Source organism: Macrosteles quadrilineatus, unplaced genomic scaffold (assembly GCF_028750875.1).
Source record: "Macrosteles quadrilineatus isolate MER2022 unplaced genomic scaffold, UCM_ALF_1.0 Scaffold_1__1_contigs__length_201487025, whole genome shotgun sequence".
Classification (NCBI taxonomy): domain Eukaryota; kingdom Metazoa; phylum Arthropoda; class Insecta; order Hemiptera; family Cicadellidae; genus Macrosteles; species Macrosteles quadrilineatus.
In genome coordinates, this window is record NW_026542594.1 from 120,135,852 (window position 1) to 120,146,108 (window position 10,257).

Genomic DNA, 10,257 nt, shown 5'->3' on the forward strand with positions numbered 1-10,257 from the left:
GTTTAGATTAGGATGGTTAGGTTGGTTAGGTTGTTTACGTTAGTTTGGTTAGGTTGTTTAGGTTAGGTTGGGTTGGTTGGTTAAGGTTGGTTAGGTTAGGTTAGGGTAGGTTGGTTAGGTTAGGTTAAGTTGGTTAGGTTGGTTAGGTTAGGTTTGGTTGGTTAGTTTGGTTAGGTTAGGTTAGGTTGGTTAGGTTATTTAGTTTAGGTTGATTAGGTTAGGTTAGGTTAGGTTAGGTTTTGCTTAGTATCATCCCTTTTACCTGTTAAATTAAAACATAAACAATTATAATAAAATAATGACCAGCTGATCCTGATCAGCTGGTATTTTAACACAGACAAAAGTTGGAGCAAAAATCCAAAATAGCATCGCATATTTACGTGAAAATCTCGCTTATTTGACCTCGGATCCAAAAAATTCTTGCATAGTCGTGATCTGCTTAATATTACGGTTAATTTGAGTACCCACATGACGTGTTTTGGTAAAAAAAAGTTTTTTGTCGTTTTGGTCGTTTTTCCGCGTTATGGTCGTTTTCCGCGGAAAAAGAACGTCATTTTCGGAATCAGCGGTAAATTTCGAGTAGAATGAAAAAAAAAATTCAAAAATCGCGTGCAAACCCTAAAATGCATATTTACCGTTTATTTTTTTCACATTTATCTGTAACAAACATATACCTACATTTTTTTAGTCACTTATGCCATTTACGTTTATGTTTTTTTTTTTTTTTAGTTTTAGTTAGTATGTGTGCTCTAAAGAGGGATAATTCTAAGGGAGATATAGGCTAGAAGGATATAAGGTTTGGATTTGAGATGCTCTTCTCGGCCAGGGGTACATCTGGCCCATCTGGCCTAACCTAACCCGAAAGGGAGGGCCACGGGAAGAAGAGGAAGAAACCCAATGCTACAGGATATTGTTTGGTAAGTGAGTGGTTGTTCTGTGTGAGTTTATATATTTTTCTTGATTGTTCGTAGATAGTTATTTATTTCTCTATGCATTTCTAACCCTAGGTTACAGATATGTTACCGGATCGATCCCGAGAAAAGTCAGTAGCTTTTTGATGGTTCGAAACTGGGCCCAGCTGTTCCTAACCATTGGGCTTTAAATAAATGATCCTGACTAATGAAACCACTGATCTTAGTCAGTAACAAAGCTACACAGGTCATCACACACCATTCTACACTAAACCTTCACTCATATTTGGTTTAAAATACTACGCACCTAGGTGGCGTCCCCATCTCAATGATTGATAATTGATAATTCCAATATAACATGTTCTATTGATTCTACAGTCCCTGCAGTGCATTTTAAGCATAGTGGTGTGAAATATAGATTCATTCTATGAAGTGTTTTTTAACACTAACTGTGTGCCCGTTCAACGCACGGGGATCAAATCAAATCATTTTATTGGGGCAAAGTAACAATGATACAGTTTGCATTAGCCAGGTCAATACAAAAGTCCTGGATCTTATCTTAGTAGTCAGTTGAAACGTTCTTATTTAAAGAACAGACAGACAGACAGACAGAAAATCTTTATTCAAAATCTTAGAGATTTGAAAGGCGTCAATACAATATTAATACAGAATTGAGATGAATTATTGTCAAATACAATCAAAATTAGGCCAGTCCATAAATTATTTTATGCTGTAGAATGGCATCTTGCAGAACCAACGGGTGAGTCGAGCTTTCAAGGTTTTAGGGTTGTCATCTTTCAGCTCTCCTGGCAGCATGTTGAAGAATCTTGATCCGGCATAGGTAGGCTTACGTTCGAAGAGTCCAAGGCGATGAGCAGGGAGGTTGTAGTTGGTTCTATTTCTCGTTTTATAGCTGGGGCGTACTTCTTCATGTCGCTTGAGATTCCTGGTTGAGGCCAAAATAATGGTTTCTATTATGTAGAGGCTGATTACTGTAAGTAGATCATTGTCTTTGAAGAAACCTCTAGAACTTTCCAGCCAGTCGGCATCATACATGATTTTTAGAGCTTTTTTCTGCAGTATCAATACACGTTCCAAGTGAGTATGAGCCGCAGACCCCCAAACTGCTATTCCATATCGCAGATGGCTTTCAAATAGGGCGTGATACGCCACAAGCACAGCCTCTTGCGTGCAGACGCTCTTAATTCTCCTCAGAGCATATAGAGCGCTACTAAGCTGTCGACATAGGTGGTCTAGATGGTCTTGCCAAGAGAGTCGTTCGTCTATAACTACTAGGTGTTTAGTATTCTTCACAGTCAGTAGGCCTGGTATAGCTGTTACATCTTCTCTTTTGTTTCCAAAGGTTAGTTGAATGGTCTTTGATTCGTTGAAAACCAAGTCATTACTACTACAGTAGTCCTCCGCATACCCAAGAGCCACGTATGTTCTCATTTCCAGATTTTCAACAGATTCACCAGATGTCAGCAGAACAGAGTCATCTGCATACATCACTGTATGGCAATGTTGGTGAAGGAAATCAGGCAGGTCATTGGTAAACAATATGAATAAGATAGGTCCAAGGACCGATCCCTGTGGTACTCCCCTTGATGTTGACAAAAGTACAGATCTGGTCTTAGATTTTATTCCATTTCGGACTTCTTCTAACTCAACCAATTGATGCCTTCCTTGAAGATAGTTCTGGAACCACCTCAATGCTGAATCTTCGAAACCTAGCAGGCTGAGCTTTTCCAGTATCAGGTCATGACCAAGACAGTCAAAAGCCTTGGTCATGTCCAGAAATATGCCAGTAGTTGTATCACCCTCCTCGATTCGGTCAATGATGTATTCAACCACTTCCACCAACGCTGTCAAGGTGGACCGTTTGCTCAAAAACCCGTGCTGATGATTAGTTAGCAAGTTGTTCAGATCAAGATGATGAAACACTCTTTTTATCACTATCTTCTCAATAACCTTTGAAAATGTTGATATGAGCGAAATGGGTCTGAAATTTCCAACGTCTTCTTTTGGCCCCTTCTTGTGTAGTGGTACTACTTTTGACAGCTTTAGTTTGCTTGGAAATTGACCGTGCTCAAAGGAGAGATTTGTAATATAAACCAAGGGAGGCGTTAGTTCCTCAGATCAGTACTTTAAGATTATCGAAGATATCTCATCCAGCCCAGCAGATGGTTTTGGTTTTAGCTTACGGATTATCTCATGTAGTTCATTGGCTGTCAGTTGGATGTAAGGTGTTCATGGGAAAGGAAATGCTAGGGGGAGCAACCCCTACTTTTTGCTGTAACCGTACTGTCTGAGTTCCTTGAAGGGTTTTTCTGCAACAGAGGAAAAGTACGTGTTGAAATGATCAGCAAGAACTTTGGAGTCAGTGACAAGTTTTCCGTCGATCCTCAGTTTTTGGTTGCCGTTGTCCACTTTTTTCTGAGTTCTTTCTGAGTTTATTGTCCTCCAGATGGCTTTGCTTTTGTTATCAGATCTTTGTATGAACTCAGAATTTACCTTTCTTCTTAACTTTTTCAGGTTGGTGTCATAAATCTTTTTCAAGTCAGCAGCAAGGCGTTTGTCATCTTCTTTTCCACTGATAATGAATGAATCCTGAGCGGCTAGGAATTGTGCTCTCATACGGTTCACTTCTTCATCATAACAGTGAAAGCGTCTTCTTCTATTCCTGATATGAGATTTTCTCAGAGGACAAGTCATGTTCAGCATATTAGTGACTATGCTAATGAAGTTGTTGTAGGCACCTTCTACCTCAGAAGATCTGTAGACCATTTCCCAAGTCTCCTCCTGTAACTGCAATTTAAGATTTGCCAAGTTATCTGAGTTTAACAAAGTTTCTGAGCAAAAAGATGCCGTTGGCTTCTTGAGTTTTGCATTCACATTAATCTCACACAACTGGCCTGTATGGTCGGAGATACCAGTCTTGATCACTTGAACAGCCACGTCAGTGAGAAGTCCATCAGTTGTGCACACAGTGTCGATGGAAGTAGATGAAGTCGGAGAGATTCTCGTGGGGGGAAGCGAGATTCTAGTCATGCCATATTCAATTAATAGCTCGTTAAACTCAGTTTTTTGCTTAGAAGGCTTGAGGTCATCAATGTTAATATCACCTACCAATATCATCGGGTTACTTTTCTTTGACAGTGACGTAAGAGCCTCAGCTAAGGTTTTAAATGCTTCGGAGGTTTTCTCCACACTGTTACTTGGGGGCATGTAGACTCCTAGAATCTGAAGACATTCTGTGCTATTAGGCCAGGAAACCCTTATAGCAGAAAACTCACACACAAGAGGAAGGGTTTTTGGAACAGTAGGAACAGCAGTTGGTTTGCATATTTTCAGATGGTTGCACGAAATGATGGTGAAATGACGGCTTACTATATGAAATGAAGTACTAAATACGATTTTGTTTAGTAATTTACAACTCACAGGCCACGGACTATTGATACATAAACAACGTAAAGCGTAAACAATTCATGATGGTTTGCTCAACAAATGTTATACTAAAATGCGTTATCATTTTCTTAGCACAAACTAACATTTTTGAATCCAGACAGAAAAGGCAAAACTTATACAGTAAGACATCAATTAAATTGAATACGACTGTAATAAATAAGGTGCAACACTAACAATAACTAATTTGTAAATAGTGATGTATTCCGTGTTGGTACGTAAAAATGATTCTCGCTGCTGCCACCAACTCTAAGGAAAAGAAACAGTACAAAAACAAAGGTTTACAGTTAAGAACTATAGTACATCCAACCAACTAAATGCGTAAATCAAGTCCCAAGGTTATTGATCTCTGGCTATTTGGTTTGGATTTTCTCACAAAAAGTTACCGAAAATCAAAGTTATTTCCTATTAATTGCATTATTTGTAAAAAAAACTTTTAATGTTAACAAATCTGTGACAGTATGAAAAAAAAACAACCTTATCCCAACAACTTTTTGTTATTTAATAGAAGACGTATTCTATAAACCATGTTTGGTATCTATATTTATAAAAGAGGAAGTTTGTATATATATACATGTATTTCAACGTTATGGACTCTGAAACCGCTCGACAGATTGTAATGAAACTTTCAGTATTATTAAGCATTATTCAGAGATGGTTTGTGTGAGGTTTGGTGCAGATCCGTCAAAATTGCTCCGCCCCAGTGGTTCTGGAGTTTGCCATGTTAACCTTAGCCCCCTGCAGACGGGGACAGTAGTGGCGTCCAGTAGACCTAGCCATTAATGGCTGCCAGTAATTGTCCGCCTACTGTCTATATGTGTGATGAGGTACTGGACGCTTCAACGGCCAGTAGCTACTAGCCGCCAGTAAAGACAAAATAGTTTGAGTTTACTGGCCGCTCAGAGGACAGTAGTGTGGTCACGTGACCTACTGACAGCCATTTTTCCTAACCTTAAATGTTCTAGTCTAGTCGCAATTAGAGCACTGAGGAAACTGTTGTCGGTCCGTGATTTCCGTAACGAAATGTACAATCTAGGCCTATTATTAAGTTTTAACCTATAACTTACAGACGCTGGACACATTCATTTGAATATTAACAGCTGGTTCAACTAAACAATTTGATTCTGTGATGTTCAATAGCATTAAAAAGTTAATAGGTTTACCAACAGGGTGCAGCAATATTATTTTTAAAATTTTATGCCAACAATACATGTAATTGTGTCTACTTGGTTCAATAAACGAGTTATTGAGTTATTGAGCTAATTTGCAACCAAAAAGGTGAGTGAGCGTAGCGAACGAACTTCAACCTGGAGGTGAGTTAGCGTAGCAAACGAGTTAAACCTGAAAGCAAGTGAGCGCAGCGAACGAGCTCCAAACTAAAAGTGAGTAAGCGTAGCAAACGAACTTCAACCAGGACGTAGAGCGATGTGAACGAGCTCATCTTGAAAATGAACTCATCTTGACATAAAACCACATTAGGACAGGACGACGTCTGTCGGGCCAGCTAGTCTTCTATATATTAATACGTAAGCAGTTTTCTTTTCACAGTCATAACTCGATAACGGCTTGACGGATTTTAACGTTTGAGGTGTCATATTAAAGGTATTTTCCCGTAGATGTACAAATACGTCTCAGAATATTGAGAAAGAGTATCACTTAAGTACAGTTAAAGCACAGAAAACATATTACTATTAACCCAGAATGTCAACCGCGTGGTAAAAAGCATTAAGTGTTTTGAGAGAGCTTTGCCTGTCAATCGTAGGCAGCGCCACCAGCGTTGCCATGCACTCAGCATAGCAACGCTGGTGGTTAGTCTATGCCCATGTAGCACAGATGGTTGGGCCAACGTTGGTAAATTGTGGAGCCACACAGTTGGCCAACGGTAGAAATGTCACCTCTTTAAACTGTTTTCCAGCCAACCATTGTCCAACCGTTTTATTTCACACAAAATAATAAAGATTTAGTACGAAAAGCATAATTATTAGTTGAGTAAATTGATTAAATAGTTCATAAAAACAAATTTTGAAAAAAAAACTAGAACAAAATTTTTTTGGCCCAGACGGGTCTCGAACCCGGGTTCTTCGACTTATGAGCCTCTTACTTTACCACTGAGCTATCTGTGATTGCTGATATAGAGAGTTTTCAAGTGGTGAAAGAGCAGCCGACAGTTGCAATGGTCGCAATACTTCAATTTTTGATACTACACAGTATAATATGATTCTGTTAATCTGTTAAGGCATCATAAGTAGTTTTTTTTTTTGAGTTAGAGAGGATACTGGTATTTGAATGATTAATTAATTACCGTTAGATTGTTAATGCTATTATAATTGCCTGTTATATGATTAATTACTCTTTCCCCTTAAATTGTTGCAAATAAGTTAAAGAATATTAATTTAAAAAATATTTGCATTATTAAAATTCATTGTTGTAGCGCCGGAACTGTAATATATAAAATATCTGGTTTTACAATACCTTTATCAGTTCCAAAAACTTTTGGAAACTTTTGGAACTGATAAAGGTATTGTAAAACCAGATATTTTATTATAATTATGTTGTGAAAGCTAGACCCAGAGAATGAAAGTCGTGTAAACTCAACTATGGACCATTGTTGGTCCAACAAAAGTATCTTTTGTTGGTCCAACCGAGTGAAAAACGGTTGGACAACGGTTGGCTTGATGTATGATACCCAGCAATGCATATTAATGTATTTCATTAACAATAAACCAATGTTGGTCCACAGTTGTAAATATTGGTTGGCCCAACTACGAGATATACAGTTGGACAACGGTTGGTTGGTTGTGGAAGCTCCAACCAACCATCGACCAACTGTCCCACAGTTGGCCAACGTTGGCCCAACCATCTGTGCTACATGGGTGGTTATAGTAGTATGTTTTCTGTGGTTAAAGGCTAAAGTTTGGGAACGGTGGCGCTATCTGTTGACATTAGATAAAACTCAATTCCCTTTGTTCACAACTAAACATATGGACGTAGTTTGAAATAGTTTTTAAGTTTAACCGCAGAAAGCAGGGCTTACTACTTCCAGAGCAAAGCCGGAATTTTTATTTTTATTTAAACATCTGTTAACTAAGTCTGGTTCTGGTTCATAAATAAATAGTTTCCTAATAAGACTTGACAACAAATTGTTTGTAATGGTTTACCTTACACGTATCTTACCGAATTCTGTTGTTTGTTTAACTTTCGAATTTTATATAAAAAATTAAAATTAAATGCTACCAGTAAGACGAAGAACTGTGAGTTGCTGGAGGGAACGTGAACATGAGCGCTTGCATCAACCTCCCAATTGATCATTTGATGAATACAGAGTGGCAGTACCTACCGCAGTGGTGATACATCCAACCTCGGACAAATGAACATTAATGTTTACATTGTGGTGGCTTACATTTTAAGCAAGAGAAGACTGGCCGAGGCGGTTCCATTTTTACTCTTTGTTGCCATAAATAAAAAGGTTTTTTACCTCATTTGTGGAATTCACCATACTTTCAGAAACTTATTGGAAACTCCCAATCTGAAAAAAGGGCTGTGAGACTTAATCACACAAATTATTTGGATAAAATTTGTCCATTAAATTTCGCCTTTGCCATGGTCAGCTCTAAAGGGCATTTAGATGAGAGGATCACACATGGGACCTATAATTTCAAGATCCATAGGTCCTCTGGGGACGCGCCGGTCCTCTAATTTCTCAAGAAGGTCATGGTCCTGAATACGCACAGGTGTATAAGTACGACTTTGGCACTGGAACCCAACAGCGCATTAAACGCAATTCTAACAAAAATGCAATGAAAAAAGATGTGGGGAAAAGGGTCACAATGCCAACCCATTTGCCAAATTTGTTAAAACTATGGCAGAAATGAGTAGATATAATATGATGGTTTTACCTCACTTTCGGCGTTTTTGGGCCCAGAACTTTTAAAATTTTTTGGTGAAAAAACACCCCAAATAGGTAAAATATGATGGTTTTACCCCATTTTGGGCGTTTTAGAGGCTATATTGGGGCATTTTTTGGTTAAAAAATGTTATTAATACTGAAAAAACAAGCCTGGAAAATGGCTCATTTTTTTGGCCACTTTTTTAAAGACCCGGCTCTCGGCACGCGAACTCGTGTGTGCTCCCGACCCATAGGCATACTTCTGATCCCCAGCGATGACAAACTAAAAGTCTTATGAAAAAATGTTTGAAACAAAAATTGAGGAACATCTAATCATCTATACTTCTTCCACTGAAAGTTTTTCTCTGACCGAAAAATAAAAAAAATCCTTGCTTACTCACTTTTTCATGTTTACTCAAAGTAACCTTTTTATATTTTCCTTAATTAATAATTACACACTGGCACAAATTAAATTATATTTATATTGTATTAAACAGTAGTTCATGTAGAATTTTAATATATAAATTTCATGCTATAAATATTTTTATTAGAAGCTAGACAAACATGTAAGTGATAGGAGGCGCATCACTTTGAACATCATCATGCCCCCGACATTGCCGTGCTGGCAACCACCCTGGACACCTGGAGTTTGAAACCATTGCTATTGCTGAAATTATATTATAACACATTTACATACAAAAGAAACTGGTAAATGGTTTTAAATTTTTAAACTTTTTTATGCTGTATTATTATGTAGAAGGCCATGTAGTATGTAGGCTGGAATTTCAGCCGTTTTGTTGTATATCAAGCCTTTTTGAGATATAAATATTTTTAAACAATAAAGCAGACCTTTATTCACTAATGCTGATATTATATTACAATGCATTGGCATACAAATGAAAACGGTTTGATTTATTTGTACTCATATAAAATAATATAATTCTTTTGAGTTATAGGGATGTCTGGTGATTAAATCACAAATTTAGAACATTTATAATGGACTTTTAAAATAATGGAATTAAGTATAGACTTATAACATTTTCATGATAACTGTTTGATTTATTTGTACTCATTTAAAATAATGTTAAAATAGTATTTGATTTTTATGTTGTATTATTGTTTTTTATCAAAAGTTGAAACCAATGTAGTGTGCCTAAATGTTTATTTACTGTTTTTCTGTATCTCAAGCTAATAGATAGAATAGGACAAAGAGGTGTTTTTGGTGTTTTACCTATGAGAATAACATGGGGAGATTTTAAGCCACTTTTTAAAAATTGTGCTTACTCTCTATTCATTTCTATGCAAATGTCCATCTCCAAAAATATTTCCAATCCTCATTAATCTTTGTATCATGTGAGATTTGCACCAGTTGGTTTGAAATATTTATAAATATAACGTGTTGCTGGAATTGCCTTAAATGGCAAGAAACATGTAGTCTTGGGACCTCTGGTAAAATATTGGAGTTTTCCTAGTTTGGACTAAATATTTTTGAAAATTGAAAAAAAATATGTTTTTTACTCAACTATTTTAGTGTCTTGAAACATGTATTACCGAGGAATCAGGCAAATATTTCGTGCCGAAATTATATTTTACCTTACGTGAGAACTTGGAATCATTATTTAAACTCAGTCCTGCTCCACAGTATAATTGCAGGCTTGCTTCTTGTCCCAAGTGGTGAATTGTGTACAGTTTATGTGTGGTGCAAAGACTGGTTTCTCTTTTTAGTTGTGACCAGCTCATTCCTAAGATGCTAGATGGTATCCACTTTGCCTCTGAACATAAGCAAATTGTAATCTTCAGTTTAGGACTTAAAGTAAATGTCGGATGCGATGCCTCTTTGATCAGAGGTTTGGGTTGTGATTAGCTCAACCCCTATCACCAATAACAGCATAGATCCATTGAACTATTATGTGTTATTGTACTTTGTGCTGATTAATATGTGTTTGGCACAACACACAATCCCACATCTTGCTAATTGTAGTTGGTAGTTTAGGT